General features: G+C 49.6%; 2 protein-coding genes across 3 annotated transcripts in view; one reads left to right on the top strand and one right to left on the bottom strand.

Moving 5' to 3' along the window:
• The window catches only part of LOC139750411 (uncharacterized), a 158,511-nt gene that overhangs the window by 18,975 nt on the left and 121,371 nt on the right, over window positions 1-18,165 (bottom strand). The window lies entirely within an intron of this gene.
• The window catches only part of LOC139750410 (BTB/POZ domain-containing protein 6-B-like), a 115,335-nt gene continuing 101,244 nt past the window's right edge, over window positions 4,075-18,165 (top strand). The window contains exon 1 of one of the 2 annotated variants that reach the window (XM_071665175.1): window positions 4,075-4,297. The gene's annotated coding sequence lies outside the window, so the exon portion shown is untranslated. Of the gene's footprint in view, window positions 4,298-15,768; window positions 15,976-18,165 lie in introns of those variants that run through there. The other variant, XM_071665176.1, reaches the window with a different exon arrangement.

Raw genomic sequence — 18,165 nt, 5'->3', positions numbered from 1 at the left:
AGTACTCACTAGGCGAATACTAGACGAAAATAAGTGGTAGATAGTAAACCAGTACGTCAGTGCTCCAGAGGCGAAGCCATCATTGACGTCCAAGGCTCCCTCCCAGCCCCAGTGTGTGTGTGTGTGGGGCCGCCGCTCACACAAACGGGTTTACAGGACCCAGGCATGGCATTCATGCCCTACATGCTCGCTGGCACCGGTGTTATCCAACGACCTGGACCCGTCATGATCTAGACCCGTCATGACCTGGACTCGTCATGACCTGGACTCGTCATGACCTGGGCCCGTCATGACCTGGACCCGTCATGACCTGGACTCGTCATGACCTGGGCCCGTCATGACCTGGACTCGTCGTGACCTGGACTCGTCATGACCTGGGCCCGTCATGACCTGGACTCGTCATGACCTGGGCCCGTCATGACCTGGACCCGTCGTGACCTGGACCCGTCATGACTTGGACCCGTTATGACCTGGACTCGTCATGACCTGGACTCGTTATGACCTGGACTCGTCGTGACCTGGGCCCGTCGTGACCTGGACTCGTCATGACCTGGGCCCGTCATGACCTGGACTCGTCGTGACCTGGACCCGTCATGACCTGGGCCCGTCATGACCTGGACTCGTCATGACCTGGGCCCGTCATGACCTGGGCCCGTCATGACCTGGGCCCGTCATGACCTGGACTCGTCATGACCTGGGAAGTATTTCAGTGGAAGCAAGAGCCACGACCCTGAAGCTAAGATTTCTTTGAGCTTCATCTATTACCCTCATATTCGACTGGTCAAGGAGGCCAGCAGAGGGACGTTAAAAGATGGTCGACTGAACCATGACCGGAAAGCTTGTGGGCTAAGTCGACTTACGGCGGCGCTGGTATGGCAAGAGGAGGAGGAGGAGGAGGAGGAGGAGGAGGAGGAGGAGGAGGAGGAGGAGGAGGAGGAGGAGGGGGAAAATTCCAGCAGTTAGCTTGTGCGTCGCCACCAATGGGGGTCGGACGAGGCCACCGCTTGAATATATCACCTCATTTCGTGCCAGTGTTTTGCGTCTACCACATCCTATGTCACGTGGACCAACCACTCCCTCACTGGAGAGGAAGTAGACCTAGGCTACGAGTTGCGTTAGGGTAGGTGAGGGTGTGTGTAGGTGGGTGTGTGGGTGGGTTAACAAATGTCAAAGTCGAGGCACAGTTAAGGCGGGAAAAGAGTTGATGCTGAGGACTGAGGCCCCCTGTGGGTGGTTTCCCCCCAAAGGCACAGGAAGTAGAGGAAAGTGTCCTTCGTGACTGGTGGTATGCGGGTCGTGGAGGGGCTGCAAGAAGTACCACACACACACACACACACACACACACATATCACCTCCTTCCTCACCAGTTGAGTCCCGGCCTCTGCCATGAGCGGTGTTGCTCTACCGCGAGAAGGGCTTCGCGCTGAACGCTGGACGCCCGCGCCCCGCCGCGGTAGGGTGGCGATGTGGGCGCACTGGCTTCTGCCCATGCCACTCTACAGGAGGGGCGTCCAGACCAGGAGCGGTCCAGATAACAGGTCCAGCGGTCCAGCTAAGAGGTCCAGGACATGGGTCCACATCCCACGACCGCCCAACACACTCCAACATGATGTACGTACAGTACATTGGTTAAGACTAATGTCTCTCACTGAGCTACAGGGACTGGGAATAGACGCTTAGGTATCATGTCCCAGCTACAGGGACTGGGACCCAGTGTGAGGTACGATAGGGGCAATATGACAGTGTGAGGTGTGTTAGGGGCAATAAGACAATGTGAGGTGTTAGGGGCAATATGACAGTGTGAGGTGTGTTAGAGGCAATATGACAGTGTGAGGTGTGTTAGAGGCAATATGAAAGTGTGAGGTGTTAGGGGCAATATGACAGTGTGAGGTGTGTTAGGGGCAATATGACAGTGTGAGGTGTGTTAGAGGCAATAAGACAATGTGAGGTGTTAGGGGCAATATGACAGTGTGAGGTGTGTTAGAGGCAATATGACAGTGTGAGGTGTGTTAGAGGCAATATGAAAGTGTGAGGTGTTAGGGGCAATATGACAGTGTGAGGTGTGTTAGGGGCAATATGACAGTGTGAGGTGTGTTAGAGGCAATATGACAGTGTGAGGTGTGTTAGGAGCAATATGACAGTGTGAGGTGTGTTAGAGGCAATATGACAGTGTGAGGTGTGTTAGGGGCAATATGACAGTGTGAGGTGTGTTAGGGGCAATATGACAGTGAGGTGTGTTAGGGGCAATATGACAGTGTGAGGTGTGTTAGGTGCAATATGACAGTGTGAGGTGTGTTAGGGGCAATATGACAGTGTGAGGTGTGTTAGGTGCAATATGACATTGTGAGGTGTGTTAGGGGCAATATGACATTGTGAGGTGTGTTAGGAGCAATATGACAGTGTGAGGTGTGTTAGGAGCAATATGACAGTGTGAGGTGTGTTAGGAGCAATATGACATTGTGAGGTGTGTTAGGGGCAATATGACAGTGTGAGGTGTGTTAGGAGCAATATGACATTGTGAGGTGTGTTAGGGGCAATATGACAGTGTGAGGTGTGTTAGGAGCAATATGACAGTGTGAGGTGTGTTAGGGGCAATATGACAGTGTGAGGTGTGTTAGGGGCAATATGACAGTGTGAGGTGTGTTAGGTGCAATATGACAGTGTGAGGTGTGTTAGGGGCAATATGACAGTGTGAGGTGTGTTAGGAGCAATATGACAGTGTGAGGTGTGTTAGGGGCAATATGACAGTGTGAGGTGTGTTAGGGGCAATATGACAGTGTGAGGTGTGTTAGGTGCAATATGACAGTGTGAGGTGTGTTAGGGGCAATATGACAGTGTGAGGTGACAGTGTGAGGTGTGTTAGGGGCAATATGACAGTGTGAGGTGTGTTAGGGGCAATATGACATTGTGAGGTGACAGTGTGAGGTGTGTTAGGTGCCATACGACAGTGTAATGTGTAAGAAGCATAGCGAACTGTGTGGCAGGTGAGACAAGTCTTGGGGGAAGGTGGCCAGGGGTGGGCTCAGCTGAGGGTGGACGACCGATGCTATTTCCGTCATCAGGGTAGTGGCGCTATCCTCTCAGCCGGGCGCTGGACCACTGGCAGTGGCCGCCCACTATTGTAGAAGGTTGGGTGGGGTGGAGCAAGACCCAGCTGGGCTCCAATACGTAGCAGGTCACGTGGCACTCTCTCTCTCTGATTATCATGTACCTGGTGGACACTACGGTGGGGTATGGTGATGGGAGTTACAGAGTGGTGAAGCAGTGGGGGTTACATGTCTTCCTCACCAGTCTCCCTCACAGAGTGGTGAGGGATTACATGTCTTCCTCATCAGTCTCCCTCACAGAGTGGTGAGGAGTTACATGTCTTCCTCACCAGTCTCCCTCACAGAGTGGTGAGGAGTTACATGTCTTCCTCACCAGTCTCCCTCACACAGTGGTGAGGGATTACATGTCTTCCTCACCAGTCTCCCTCACGGAGTGGTGAGGGGTTACATGTCTTCCTCACCAGTCTCCCTCACAGAGTGGTGAGGGGTTACATGTCTTCCTCACCAGTCTCCCTCACAGAGTGGTGAGGGGTTACATGTCTTCCTCACAGAGTGGTGAGGGGTTACATGTCTTCCTCACCAGTCTCCCTCACAGAGTGGTGAGGGGTTACAAATCTCCTTCATCAACCCTCTCTCATAGATTAGTGAGAGGTACAAGTCTACCTCACCAGTCTCCCTCACAGAGTGGTGAGGGGGTACCAGTCTTCCTCATCAGTTCTCCCTCACTTCCTCTCATATCTTCAAGCTGAAAAAGGAAAAAAAAAAAAAAAGAAGAAGAAATCCCATTTTTTTTTTTTTTTCATTTTGTATCAATTCTACACACAGAGAGAGTCCAGGAAGACTGGGAAGATGGTCATTATGTCTCTTACATACGTACACTTGACGGTCCTATTACCTCGCCGATGCCGTCATGTCTAGGCTTAGGTAGCACTCTATTGGCACACCACCTCCTCCTCCTCCTCCTCCTCCCCGCCAAACACACCCCTGGCACACATCCTCGACGGAGGGGCACTTGGCAGCGCTAGCCAGCAAGGTGGTGCCAAGACCGGGGTGGAGGCGGTGGTGGCAGGAGCGCGGGTGCAGGTGTGGTAGTTTAGCGTAGCGAGTTGAACAGCGAAGGTTGCTTGCTAACACCCTCCCTCCGTACCTCTGCTGCTGTATGCCACACATGCACTGTGGCTCTCTCCTCACCCACCCACCCTCACTCCTCAGTCTGTGAGGTGCTTCACACGTCCATCAGCGCGTGGCAGGTAGGCACCTGCCCCCAGTGGGGCTGTCGTCTTCTTCCCCCTCCTCTGGGTCAGTGATAGCTTTTAAGCACATCTTCTGTATACAGGGTAATGACATTTCCGACCCTCCGACTCGCAGGATGATAATAAGTATAACCCACTGTCGGCCTCACCGAGTGCTACGTACGACGTCTTGGCTGGGTGGCAGGTCACAGTGTGTCACCTACCCCCTAGTCAAGGCGTCGGCAGGTCACAGTGTGTCACCTACCCCCTAGTCAAGGCGTCGGCAGGTCACAGTGTGTCACCTACCCCCTAGTCAAGGCGTCGGCAGGTCACAGTGTGTCACCTACCCCCTAGTCAAGGCGTCGCCAGGTCACAGTGTGTCACCTACCCCCTAGTCAAGGCGTCGCCAGGTCACAGTGTGTCACCTACCCCCTAGTCAAGGCCTCGGCAGGTCACAGCGTGTCACCTACCCCCTAGTCAAGGCCTCGGCAGGTCACTGAGTGTTACCTACCCCCAAGTCAAGACGTCGTCAGTGACGTGACTCTGTGGAGCGACTGTGGTCGCCACACAAGTATGTTGAGGATGGACGCGCCACACACACACACACACACACACACACACACACACACCACCTCCTACGGACATGTTGACGCTGCGTCCGTGGCGCGTATACACCGTCACTGCGACGCATCGGATGCCTTCCTCCTGACCAGACAGTCGGAGATGAAAGCACGTTTCGCTGTCTCAGGCAACAGTGTGTGTGTGTGTGTGTGTGTGTGTGTGTGTGTGTGTGTGTGTGTGTGTGTGTGTGTGTGTGTGTGTGTGTGTGTCTGTGTGTAGGGGGGCGGGGGGAAGCGTAACACACGACATGCTGCGATAGACTCCAGGTAAGATCGACCATTATCACTTATTACCTCTGGAGGGGTTTTCCTCCATTCCCCCCTCCTCCCTACCCCACCCCTCCACAAAGTTCCCCCCCAACCCATCCCTCCACAAAGTCCCCCCCACCCCATCCCTCCACAAAGTCCCCCCCACCAACCTCTCCCTCCCTTCCCCCCTACTCTCCACCAACCCTCCTCACAGCTCTTTTTTTCTTTCTTTCTCTCTTTAATCTGATGGTTTAGGAGGCAAAATAAATATAAAGGGTTGGGTTGACCTTCGAAGGCACAGTAAAGAATAAGAAGATCGTTCAAGTAAACAGATGTGTAGTACAGGTGTTACTGTGGTGTGTGTGTGTGTGTGTGTGTGTGTGTGTGTGTGTGTGTGTGTGTGTGTGTGTGGAGGGGTTCTTGCAGACGGTCCTTTTCTTTTCTATCTTTCTTTCTTTCACGTTGGAGGTTCCAGTCACAGACAAAAGTCCACTTCAAGACCGGGTCTTAACTGAACTAAAGAGACGATTATGGAAGGGAAAAAGACAAGGGGAAAGTATTTACGAATTCTGGAAGAAGTGAAACACTGTTACCTAAAATGTACCAGGTCATAGTTACTGGGAAAGACACGAGAGGGTACAGAATTCCAAAGCTTGGAGGTGCAAGGAAAGAAACAGTTATCAAAACGGCCCACACCTTGAGTTGCCAACGGCCACACAGTAATCATGTGACGCAGCAGCTTGCCGAGTATCGCGTGGTCTAGCTAGTGGTGGGGGGCACACAAGCAGCCAGCTCTCGGGACAAAAAACAATGTAATACCTATTGAAGACGGTAAATAAAGTAACATTACGGTGTAGGGCAAGCGGGTCAAATATTTAAGTTAACCTGGGTCAGTTTATGAGTCGGACCGCTTTCGAATCAACTCTGTCAAGTAAAAATACCGAGCTAGAACCACCCCAGATGTGAGAGCAGTACTCCATACAAGAACGAATCAATCCTTTGTATAAACGTAGCAACTGTTTTGAGGCACAGAAGTTCCGACATCTAAAGAGGATTCCCAGTTTCTATTTCCCCAATATGGAGTTTCCAAGATCGTGTAGATGTTACAGTAATGCCAAGTATGTTCATCGAGTCAAGACATGAAATTACAGAACCGTCAAAAGAGAGACGAGTGTTACGATGAGATTTCGATAGAGAGATGGGTAGAAACTAGGTCTTGGAGGCATTAAACTCAACCCCGTTGAGATATCCTCTCCAAGTCTGAGTGTAGTGAGGAGGTTGTGTCAAGACGAGATGCAGATCGAGTGAGAGAAGAAGGAACAGAATTGAAGGATGTAAATGAATGTAGTGTTGCTGTCGTCGTCAGCGTATGAATCCATTTGGTTAAATCAATGAGGAGAGGAAATCGTTGAGAACAAGGAGAAAAAGTGTATAAGGGACGGGACAAAGAGAGCGCCGTTATTGGAGAAAGGGAGGTCGGTGGGGAGGGAGGCTGATCCATCAACACCCACAAAGACAGATCAGCCGGGGAGGGAGCTAGATATGAGTAAACAAAGTGAGGAAGGCATACATATCATGGACAACTACACTCGACTCCCAAAAAATCTTTCAGGAACGATGACCAAAACATTGGGAAGACTGTGAGATACAAAGTGTTCAAGGTTCTGGGAGTTGAGGAGGCATTCAAAGACTTTGGAAATGGTAGATGTCAAAGTAATAGGAAGATAGAGTAGAGGGGTCAGAAGCGTTACCCTTCTTAGGGATGGGATGTATCAAAGCATGTTTCCAAGAAGGAAAACTTTTGGTTTTTATACAGAAAAGGAGCAGCCGAGCAAGCACAGGTGCAAGTTCAGAAGCACACTCTTTCAGTACGCGGAGATGGATGTCATTAGGAATATTAGTCTTGATTGTGTCCCAAGAGAGAGAAGCGCTTTTCGGAAAAGATGGAGAACGTGAGGGCTTCAATTCCTTCACCATCCGTATGGGAGGAATTCAACCATTCCCTATGGTGAACGTTGAAATCCCCGAGGTAGAGGAATTCGGTTTGCGGATGAGAGGAAAGGATGCCATAGTCTCATGGCAGTAGTTAAGACAGTCGAAGAAACATTTGTAGAATTTAGAAAGCAATAGGCGAAGCGGAGGAAAAGTGTGGTAGTTGGGAGACAGACCTTGAGTCACATAGCATCAAAGTTTGGAGACTCAGGTCCTTGAGTCATGCTAAAGGTTTGTATTGGTGCTGGTATAACCACAAACACCACTTATGAACGTGCGTCATGAGTGGACATTTCAGTTGGATATGAAAAGGGGACTAGTGAGAACATCATTAGACCACTGCGTCTCAGAAAGGTACTAAACACAGGGCGTTCAACAGAGGAGTGGTTACGAGAGACAGACCACGAATGGTGGTATAGTGAACAGAAAATGAGGAAGATCTAACAGAGAGGGAAAGGTCTATGGGGTAAAGTCAGAGGGGTTAAAGGGTATCACTTCTGTTGAAGGAGAAGTTGAGGAAGTGTGTGTGTGAAAGGGTGTAAAGAAGTGAGCTCCAAGCTGATGTGGTAGAAAACCAAAAAGTGAATCACGAGACGCGGAAGAATACCAGTGCATGTGCACCTGGTATAGAGAGGAGTGAGGAAGAGAGGCGAACATTTAAGATGAGTTGCCTCAACTTGGGTTAAGAGACTTGAGATGAAGATCATGTTCTTAAACTTTCTTTTCACACGAACAAAAAGATGTTTTGAATATTTGTAAGTATTCAACATGAGGGGGAATTAGTTGAGTATACCTTCAGCCAAGGACCGCGCACTCACACACTGTTGACCGAAGTGCCGGCCATTATCGCCTGCCTTCCACTTACGTTTCCAAACATATCCAAATGTTTGTCATAATACTTGGTAATGCTAGACACACCTGCACGTGCGGCACGACCACTGGGGCTAGACACATCTGCACGTACGGCACGAACCACTGGGGCTAGACACACCTGCACGTGTGGCACGACCACTGGTGCTGGACACACCTACACGTGCGGCACGACTACTGGGACTAGACATACCTGCACGTGCGGCACGACCAGTGGTGCTGGACACACCTGCACGTGGAACGGTCACTGGGTAGTCCTGTACGGGGTAGGGACACTGGGTAGTCCTGTACGTGTACGTGGTAGGAACACTCGGTAGTCCTGTAGTACGTGGTAGGGACACTGGGTAGTCCTGTACGTGTACGTGGTAGAAACACTGGGTAGTCCTGTAGTACGCGGTAGGGCATGAGAGAGAGAGAGAGAGAGAGAGAGAGAGAGAGAGAGAGAGAGAGAGAGAGAGAGAGAGAGAGAGAGAGAGAGAGAGAGAGAGAGTATAAGGAAGTTCTACTTGTGTTTACATCAAGGTTATGATTGACTTGCGCCGGTGTCCCTGGCAAGTTTACTGTCCCCCCCATGCTCACCCTGTGGGCGGTAGCGCAAAAAGAATTACTACAGGGGGGGGGGGTCACAAAATGGGTCTTACTCAGACCCTCAGTGGGTTTGATATTACATCAGATGTTACAGTTCGTATTTCATTACATGCATTACATAGTTACGTATGATACGTTTGACCGACTCGATGCCAAAAAGTGGATACAAACTTAAAATTTTAGGTTATCTTGTTATTAACAATAAGGTGTTGTGACATTTCTTGCTGGGTTTGTTTAGATCTATCCCTAAAAGGCTCTATTATTTTTCCCCCACATTCTAAGACATAGTGTTCGAGTTTACGTCCAAATCTTTGACCACAAACATTACAATTCACACGATGAACGACATCTCCAGTTAGGCCAAAGCGCCAGTCGTACCTATAGCCTAGCCTTAGTCTATCAGGTACACCATCATGGAATCTACTGATCATATTACTTTCTCCCCATACATATGTTTGACTCTACACATTTCACTGTCATCTGTAAAATGCTTCTAATTTTGCTTATCTTGAACTCGCCATCGTGCTTCAAAGAGATCAATTGGTTCTAATTGTAGTTTTTGTTCTTCTAATTGACAACCCAAAGTTGTTTTCAACACCACCTTTACGATGTGCAAGTTTGGTTAAAAGCATCGGCTTCTTTATGCTCATGGTGGCCTACAGGGGTGGGAATCCATCACAATTTCATTGGAATCCCCTTGAGCAATAATGTGTCCGCTTCTATTGTTACTAATTCATTCACTGAAGACCTTAAAGTTTTTTTTTATCTGCAGATGTGATGAAGCCAAGGCCTTCACAGGTTAGGTGTATGAAGTTAAGAACATGTTTGCATTACACGATATGTTTTGGTAGGTACCAAAAATATCAGCATAGCTAATAGTGGTATTTCTGGCACACTGTAGAATCGATTTCAGCAATGCATAGGTCAGTACACTGGAGAAAGTGGGGCTAAGTACTCCACCTTGAAGAGTGTCATGTAGCATGGGCTAAGTACTCCACCTTGAAGAGTGTCAAGTAGCATGGGCTAAGTACTCCACCTTGAGGAGTGTCAAGTAGCAAGGGCTAAGTACTCCACCTTGAGAGTGTCAAGTAGCAAGGGCTAAGTACTCCACCTTGAGGAGTGTCAAGTAGTATGGGCTAAGTACTCCACCTTGAGGAGTGTCAAGTAGCATGGGCTAAGTACTCCACCTTGAAGAGTGTCAAGTAGCATGGGCTAAGTACTCCACCTTGAGGAGTGTCAAGTAGCATGGGCTAAGTACTCCACCTTGAGGAGTGTCAAGTAGCAAGGGCTAAGTACTCCACCTTGAGGAGTGTCAAGTAGCAAGGGCTAAGTACTCCACCTTGAGGAGTGTCAAGTAGCAAGGGCTAAGTACTCCACCTTGAGGAGTGTCAAGTAGCAAGGGCTAAGTACTCCACCTTGAGGAGTGTCAAGTAGCAAGGGCTAAGTACTCCACCTTGAGGAGTGTCAAGTAGCATGGGCTAAGTACTCCACCTTGAGGAGTGTCAAGTAGCAAGGGCTAAGAACTCCACCTTGAAGAGTGTCAAGTAGCATGGGCTAAGTACTCCACCTTGAAGAGTGTCAAGTAGCAAGGGCTAAGTACTCCACCTTGAAGAGTGTCAAGTAGCATGGGCTAAGTACTCCACCTTGAGGAGTGTCAAGTAGCAAGGGCTAAGTACTCCACCTTGAGGAGTGTCAAGTAGCAAGGGCTAAGTACTCCACCTTGAAGAGTGTCAAGTAGCATGGGCTAAGTACTCCACCTTGAGGAGTGTCAAGTAGCAAGGGCTAAGTTCTCCACCTTGAAGAGTGTCAAGTAGCAAGGGCTAAGTACTCCACCTTGAGGAGTGTCAAGTAGCAAGGGCTAAGTACTCCACCTTGAGGAGTGTCAAGTAGCAAGGGCTAAGTACTCCACCTTGAAGAGTGTCAAGTAGCATAGAATTGTCAAGTAGTGTCAAGTAGCGTACAATTGCCGACGTGTACCGTGGTATCGGAACCCGTCAGGTTTTTTCTGGGAAGGCTATTGGGACAATGAGGTAGTGATTTGTTTTACATTAGACAAGTGTTGGTCGATCTTAGGGTTATAGCATTTGTAATGGGGGTAATATACGTTGGGGGTGAGGTTTAACCAGGAGGCGTTGGACACAACACACTGGCAGACACATAGCGTCAATGTAAACACATTGAGTCAACCCCAGACCCATTATGGTGTGGGCCATCCCCCGCCACGCCTCACTCCTCACCTCCCCTGTCTCACTCCTCCCTCCTCTGCCTCACTCCTCCCTCCCCTGCCTCACCCAGCCCCGTCCTGCCTAAACCTTCCCCTTCCCTGCTCTACCAGCCCCAGAGACGTCGTACCACAGGAGCTGGCCTGCGTCCCTGGTAGCACAGATAGTCACTCTGGTCTTGTAGCTTATGATGCAGAGGGTGGGTCTTCCTGTGGCTGGCGCCTGTTTGTGAGGCCCGTCACCCTGTGGTGGTGGGGTAGTGAAGCTAGATTGTAAAAGGTGATGGTTCCTGCCTAATTCTCGTGGTTCGATGGGCTTTTAACTCCGGGGGACTGGAGTCCTGTCTGAAATAAATACTTTGTGACTGTCATAGCTGGCGTCTCCTGATGATCAAGGGAGTCCAGACCACAGAGGATACCCACCCTTTACAGGATGTATATAAGGCACAACCTCTTCGCCTGTAGAGGCGCAGCAGCATGGTCAAGCGGCTTACGTCATCACCACAACACACATTTCTCCCACTCTCCTGCTGAGGCTCGGGAAAAGTGAGTGGTGAATAACGCTGAGCTTTATCCTGGGTGTCATCAAGTGGTGTGGCCCCCTCCGTCGCTGACCACCAGCTGCTGAGTCGTCACCCCCCAATTTGTTGGTTTGATGTGACCCATATGGCACCAGCTGACCTCGCACCATCCTCCACACACACACACACACACATACATACACACACACACACATACACACACACACACACACACACACACACACACACACACACACACACACATATATATATATATATATATATATATATATATATATATATATATATATATATATATATATATATACTAGTGCTTCTCACAACGAACATCATGACGTTATCTGTACAACGTTGATCCACAGCTTTTGGAAAGCCGAGTTTGTGGTGTTGACTACGTGGGGTTTCCAGGATAGTGTGTTATTCTACTACATGGTTGAACGAGGAAGTTTTGAATGGTATGAAACGAGTGCGATTTAGGTAGACGTACAGGTAGAAATTGCGTGTTAGCGGTGTTCAGTTCAGCCAAATTACTTCTTCCCTATGCTGCCGTGTGGCAGAACTCCTATATAAGAAAGGAGATATGTCGAGTGAGAGTACATGAACGATGACCGGTGAGAGGAGGGAAGGAAAGTGAGGTGACGTGTATTAAGTGGAGTCGTCTGAATAGCAGTGAGTGGGGTTAGTGGAGGGAGACATGGTCGATCACGGAGAGAAGATGGAGAATGGGCGAAAGGAATGAACCCTGGGGGACGCCAATGGAAACAAGGCGAGAGGTGGAAGCCACTCCAACAGGATCGACTCTAAAGGAAGGACGAGCAAGAAAACTATACATCAGAGAGCAGAAGGAAGCAAGAAGAAGACGAAGAAGAAGAAGAAGAAGAAGAAGAAGAAGAAGAAGAAGAAGAAGAAAGAAGAAGAAGAAGAAGAAGAAGAAGAAGAAGAAGCAAGAAAAAGAAGCAAGAAAAAGAAGAAGAAGAAAAGGAAAAAGAAAAGAAGAAGAAGAAGAAGAAGAAGAAGAAGAAGAAGAAGAAGAAAAAGAAAAAGAAAAAGAAAAAGAAAAAGAAGAAAAAGAAGAAGAAGAAGAAGAAGAAAGAAGAAGAAGAAGAAGAAGAAGAAGAAGAAGAAGAAGAAGAAGAAAAGAAGAAAAAGAAGAAGAAGAAGAAGAAGATGATGATGATGTATAGGATGCAAAGACTTATGCAACACCCTGGATAATGCTGCAGAGGCCTTGAAAATCGAGACAAAATAGTCACAAAAAAATCCCTGTGTGAGAGGAGGACCAGAGATGGCTTGACATGGGAGAGATCACCAGTAGACTCTACACCACGAAGGTGCACTAGTGATACGAGAGAAGGGAACTAGAGTCAAATTGCTCCGAAAGCGAGAGTTAAGACAGAGTTTCCAGATCTTCAGAAGCACTGGAAGTGAGAGCCACAAGGCCATAGTTAGAAGGGTCATATCGGTCTTTTGATGTGTACAGGATGCACCAATGAAGGCTTCCAAGAAGGAACTTCTGGGGCTTTTAGAGAGAAATGAAACAGGCGACCAGAGCTCGCTCAGAGGCACACTGCCTTAGGACACGAAGAGGCGGGCCATCCTGCCCCGTATACTTTATCCATCTGTTGATGGGACAGAACCTGGATGACACAGCGGAGGACACAGGTTCAGCTGGAGCAGGTAAAGAGGAGTGGAATCGTTCAAAGCAGAGCCAGAGAATAATCTGATGCCAAAAAAAAAGTAAGAAGAACAGTATTATCAACTGCAAAGTTAAGCTGAAGGTTGAGCCAGTCCGGAAAAGAGCGGGGAACGTTGAATTCCAAGAAGTTATTAGAGACACTTTTGATTCAGGACCACAGAAGATTTATCAGTTAAAGGGACGGCCAGATCAACACAATTTCTTTTTTCATGAAAGGGTGCTTGACGCTACGAGGAACAGCTATTCAACGATAGCAAGCACAGATGAAAGCAGAATGAGACGTAGAAAGGAAGAGTTTCATGGCCCGATACGCACTGTCTAGCTTGCAAGAGCCATCAGAATACGAGCAATGAGACCATAAATAAGAGGATGAGATTTAGTAGATCGGAAACGAGGCTCCATTCCTACCAAGACCAGCTCCTCTACGTGGTCAGCACAACTGGAGGCATCCAGACCGTCCTGGTCAACTAAGGAGAGTCAGCATGAAAGTTACACCAGGAGGACCAGACACGGGCCTCCAGTAGGCCTCAAGTTGGTGTTACGAGAGAGAGAGAGAGAGAGAGAGAGAGAGAGAGAGAGAGAGAGAGAGAGAGAGAGAGAGAGAGAGAGAGAGAGAGAGAGAGAGAGAGAGAGAGAGAGAGAGTAGGTCACACACAAAATGGCCACTTGTTGTGAGAAGACTTGGAAGGAAAACAAAGAAGCCAAGAAAGTTAAGGACTTGGTAGGTTTGACAAGTAGTGCCAGACCGTTAAGATGGAGACACACAAAAAAAGACAGCCATGAATCTTACGTGATCAAACCCAAGTCGATCCAAGACAATCACTGTCGTGGACACTGGAGATCCTCAGCTTCAAGCAGTTGAAACATGAGCAGAGCGCTTCGCCTAAAGGTCAGAGGGGGGAGGAGGTTAGAAAACGGGGTGGGGAATGGTTCATTACAAGATGTCAAAAAGGAGATGAAGCTTTTCGAGATGGGCAGTGAGAACGTCATGGGAGCCATCTAAGCCACACAGCATCTACGAGGAATGAGAGGCAAGAAACGAATAAAAATGTATACGAAAGAAGGAACAGAGAAGCTTTGGCAACAACAGCTGTCAGTTAAAATAGAGCAGCTTATCAAGCTGATGAATTAAGAAGGAAGGGTTTTCACAGTGGAAGACACGACATTCCAGTGAGATGGAATGGGGGAGGAGGTTTTCCCAGAATACGAATACGCGAAGTAAAGGTATATCCCCAGGGGAGACCCAAGAGGTAAATCCCATACCTACCTATAAAGAAGGAGACCCGGGAGGTCGTGGGACCATCTGGGTCACTCGAGGGTGGGAGGGAGACCCTCGAGCCACCCAGGGGAGGGGAAGGACCCCTCTGAGCTACCTAAGGGGAAGGCAAGTCCACCCTGGGGTGGTAAGGGGGCCCGTCTGATCCACCCAGGGTGACCACATAGGACAGGAGTGAGGGGAGGAGGTGATGGAACAGCAAGTGCACCAGGATGACTTCTACAAGTGCAGGTGGTCAGGACGAACTTTACATGGGTCTGCCCTCCACCTGACCAACGAAGACCCTCTTCTCTCTCTCTCTCTCTCTCTCTCTCTCTCTCTCTCTCTCTCTCTCTCTCTCTCTCTCTCTCTCTCTCTCTCCCCGCCAATATCAGTAGGTCAGATTGGGGAAAATTAATTCAAGCACCCGCATTGATGAGTCATGGGGTTCGCCTGTGGTGCTCATGAAGTCAGTTGTATTTCCTAGTCACCATGGTCTCCCAGCCATCATGGTCTTCCGGCCATAATGATCGTCTAGCCGACATGGTCTTCCAGCTAACATGGTCTTCCAGCCATAATTGATCGTCCAGCCAATATGGTCTTCCAGCTAACATGGTCTTCCAGCCATAATTGATCGTCCAGCCAACGTGGTCTTCCAGCTAACATGGTCTTCCAGCCATAATGATCGTCCAGCCAACATGGTCTTCCAGCGATAATGGTCTCCCAGCCACCATGGTCTTCCAGCTAACATGGTCTTCCAGCCGCCATGATCGTCCAGCCTTCATGGCCTCCCAGGAATCATGGTCTTCCAGCTACCATGGTCGGTGTTACCACGTCCTGGACACAATGTATCCTTTCCATGACCGTAGAAGCAAAGACCACCGTTGACTGGACATGTACCAACCACCTCGCCTGGTCGTGTGTGTCGACTGCTCGCTCCAGCCACGGTCCTGGAAAGCCAAACTCAGCTGGATTTCACAGCGGCAGCACAGTGTGGCAACGCACATTAACTGGACGACAGCTCTACGGTAGAATGACACATTCGAGCGCCTACTACACTGTGCCTACTGTGGTTGGTATTCTTAAAGTTATCGAATTATATATTATTAGATTTTCGGCGGGAAACACACCCTGATGAGCCCAAGGCCCCTTGAGAGGAATTTAATCAGGAAAGGGTGTGGTGCAAAGTTTTCTTCGGGGGTTCCCTTCCCTTCTCCGTCATATCATCCTGGTTTTTAAGTCCACTAAGGATTTTTGTATTCATACAAAAACGCCGGGAAATTCCCGGGTCCTTTCTATGTATATTTTTTGACCCGTGGTCCCATGGCACGAAGAAACCACGCTCTGTACACCTCTCAGAGGCCCTGGAGTGTGAGCCCAGTTGTTCTGGGCGGCTGGGAAGAGGCTGGAGCGAGGCGCGTGCGGGGTAGTGAGAGAGCTGGGAATGGCAGGAGTGGTGGTGGTGGCTGCCGCCAGTGAGGGACCTGCTGCTGCTGGTGGTGGTGGTGGTGTTGGTGAGGGCGCCGCGCCGTCCTGAACAACCTGGCTCACCCACACCGTATTGACTCGCACGTCGTCTCCTCCTCCTCCTCCTCCTCCCGGTGCCAACACACACTCAGTGCCACATACGCTAAGCGGAAGGCGAGGGAGGAGAACGTCAGGTGTGGATGTTACTCACTTGTGATATACTGTGTATGTGTATGTGTGTGTGTGTGTGTGTGTATGTGGGCTTCCCATGAGGCGCCTCTCGTCTACATAAAGGTGAGGTAAGACACGCGAGTGTTCCAGAACCATGACAGTAACCTCCTCTGCCTACCACACAACCCTAGACCCTTGGGTCACATAGTACTGCTCCCTTCACATACCCTTACCTCCTCCGCCCCTCCCTCAGCCTCCACCAGAGGTTCTAACACATACCCTTACCTGCTCCGCCCCTCCCTCACCCTCCACCAGAGGTTCTGACACATACCCTTACCTCCTCCGCCCCTCCCTCACCCTCCACCAGAGGTTCTGACACATACCCTTACCTCCTCCGCCCCTCCCTCCACCTCCACAGAGGTTCTGACACATACCCTTACCTCCTCCGCCCCTCCCTCCACCTCCACAGAGGTTCTGACACATACCCTTACCTCCTCCGCCCCTCCCTCCACCTCCACAGAGGTTCTGACACATACCCTTACCTCCTCCGCCCCTCCCTCACCCTCCACCAGAGGTTCTGACACATACCCTTACCTCCTCCGCCCCTCCCTCCACCTCCACAGAGGTTCTGACACATACCCTTACCTCCTCCGTCCCTCCTTCACCCTCCACCAGAGGTTCTGTCATGTGGATGAAGGTAGTCACGTATGTACGGCTGGGCCAGCCTGGAACATGAAGCCAGTTGTGAGATTTCCAGGTGCACGTGAGCCATCTTGTCTCACACCTGGAACCTCATCCTGACTCAGCGTGACGCGTGAAGTGTGGCACAGTGCATCCCTCTCTGTGTCATCCATGCCTTATACCAGACTTGTGACGCGCCTTATACCAGACTTGTGATGCGCCTTATACCATTGTGACGCACCTTACACCAGACCTGTGACGCGCCTTATACCAGACTTGTGACGCGCCTTATACCATTATGACGCACCTTACACCAGACTTGTGACGCGCCTTATGCCATTGTGACGCACCTTACACCAGACTTGTGAAGCGCCTTATACCATTGTGACGCGCCTTACACCAGACTTGTGACGCGCCTTATACCATTGTGACGCGCCTTATACCAGACTTGTGACGTGCCTTATACCAGACTTGTGACGCGCCTTACACCATTGTGACGCACCTTACACCAGACTTGTGACGCGCCTTTATACCAGACTTGTGACGCGCCTTATACCAGATTTGTGACGCACCTTATACCAGATTGTGACGCACCTTATACCAAACTTGTGACGTGCCTTATACCAGACTTGTGACGCGCCTTATACCAGACTTGTGCACGCGCCTTATACCAGACTTGTGATGCGCCTTGTACCAGACTTGTCACGCGCCCATACCAGACTTGTCACGCGCCTTATACCAGACTTGTCACGCGCCTTATACCAGACTTGTCACGCGCCTTACACCAGACTTGTCACATGCCTTATACCAGACTTGTGACGCGCCTTATACCAGACTTGTGACGCGCCTTATACCAGACTTGTCACGCCCCCATACCAGACTTGTGACGCAACATGCCAGACTTGTGACGCACCATACCAGACTTGTGACGCACCATGCCAGACTTGTGACGCGCTATGCCAGACTTGTGACGCAGCTGTACATCGCTCCATCACTGCTGTTCACTGCAAAACGTGTGATCACCGGAAATTGTGCATGAGCATTACGTTCTGTGAACGTGCACTGAGCACTGTGAACGTACACTTTACCATGTCTGAACCTATATTGCTCATGTGAACGTGCTTTGAGCATTGTGAACGTACACATTACCATGTCTGAACCTATATTGCTCATGTGAACGTGCACTGAGCACTGTGAACGTACACTTTACCATGTCTGAACCTATATTGCTCATGTGAACGTGCTTTGAGTATTGTGAACGTACACATTACCATGTCTGAACCTATATTGCTCATGTGAACGTGCACTGAGAATTGTGAACGTACACATTACCATGTCTGAACCTATATTGCTCATGTGAACGTGCACTGAGCATTGTGAACGTACATATTACCATGTCTGAACCTATATTGCTCATGTGAAAGTGCTTTGAGCATTGTGAACATACACATTACCATGTCTGAACCTATATTGCTCATGTGAACGTACACTGAGCATTGTGAACGTACATATTACCATGTCTTAACCTATATTG

The sequence above is a fragment of the Panulirus ornatus genome, chromosome 9 (genome assembly GCF_036320965.1).
Source record: "Panulirus ornatus isolate Po-2019 chromosome 9, ASM3632096v1, whole genome shotgun sequence".
Classification (NCBI taxonomy): domain Eukaryota; kingdom Metazoa; phylum Arthropoda; class Malacostraca; order Decapoda; family Palinuridae; genus Panulirus; species Panulirus ornatus.
This window is presented reverse-complemented; position numbering and strand designations above follow the sequence as displayed.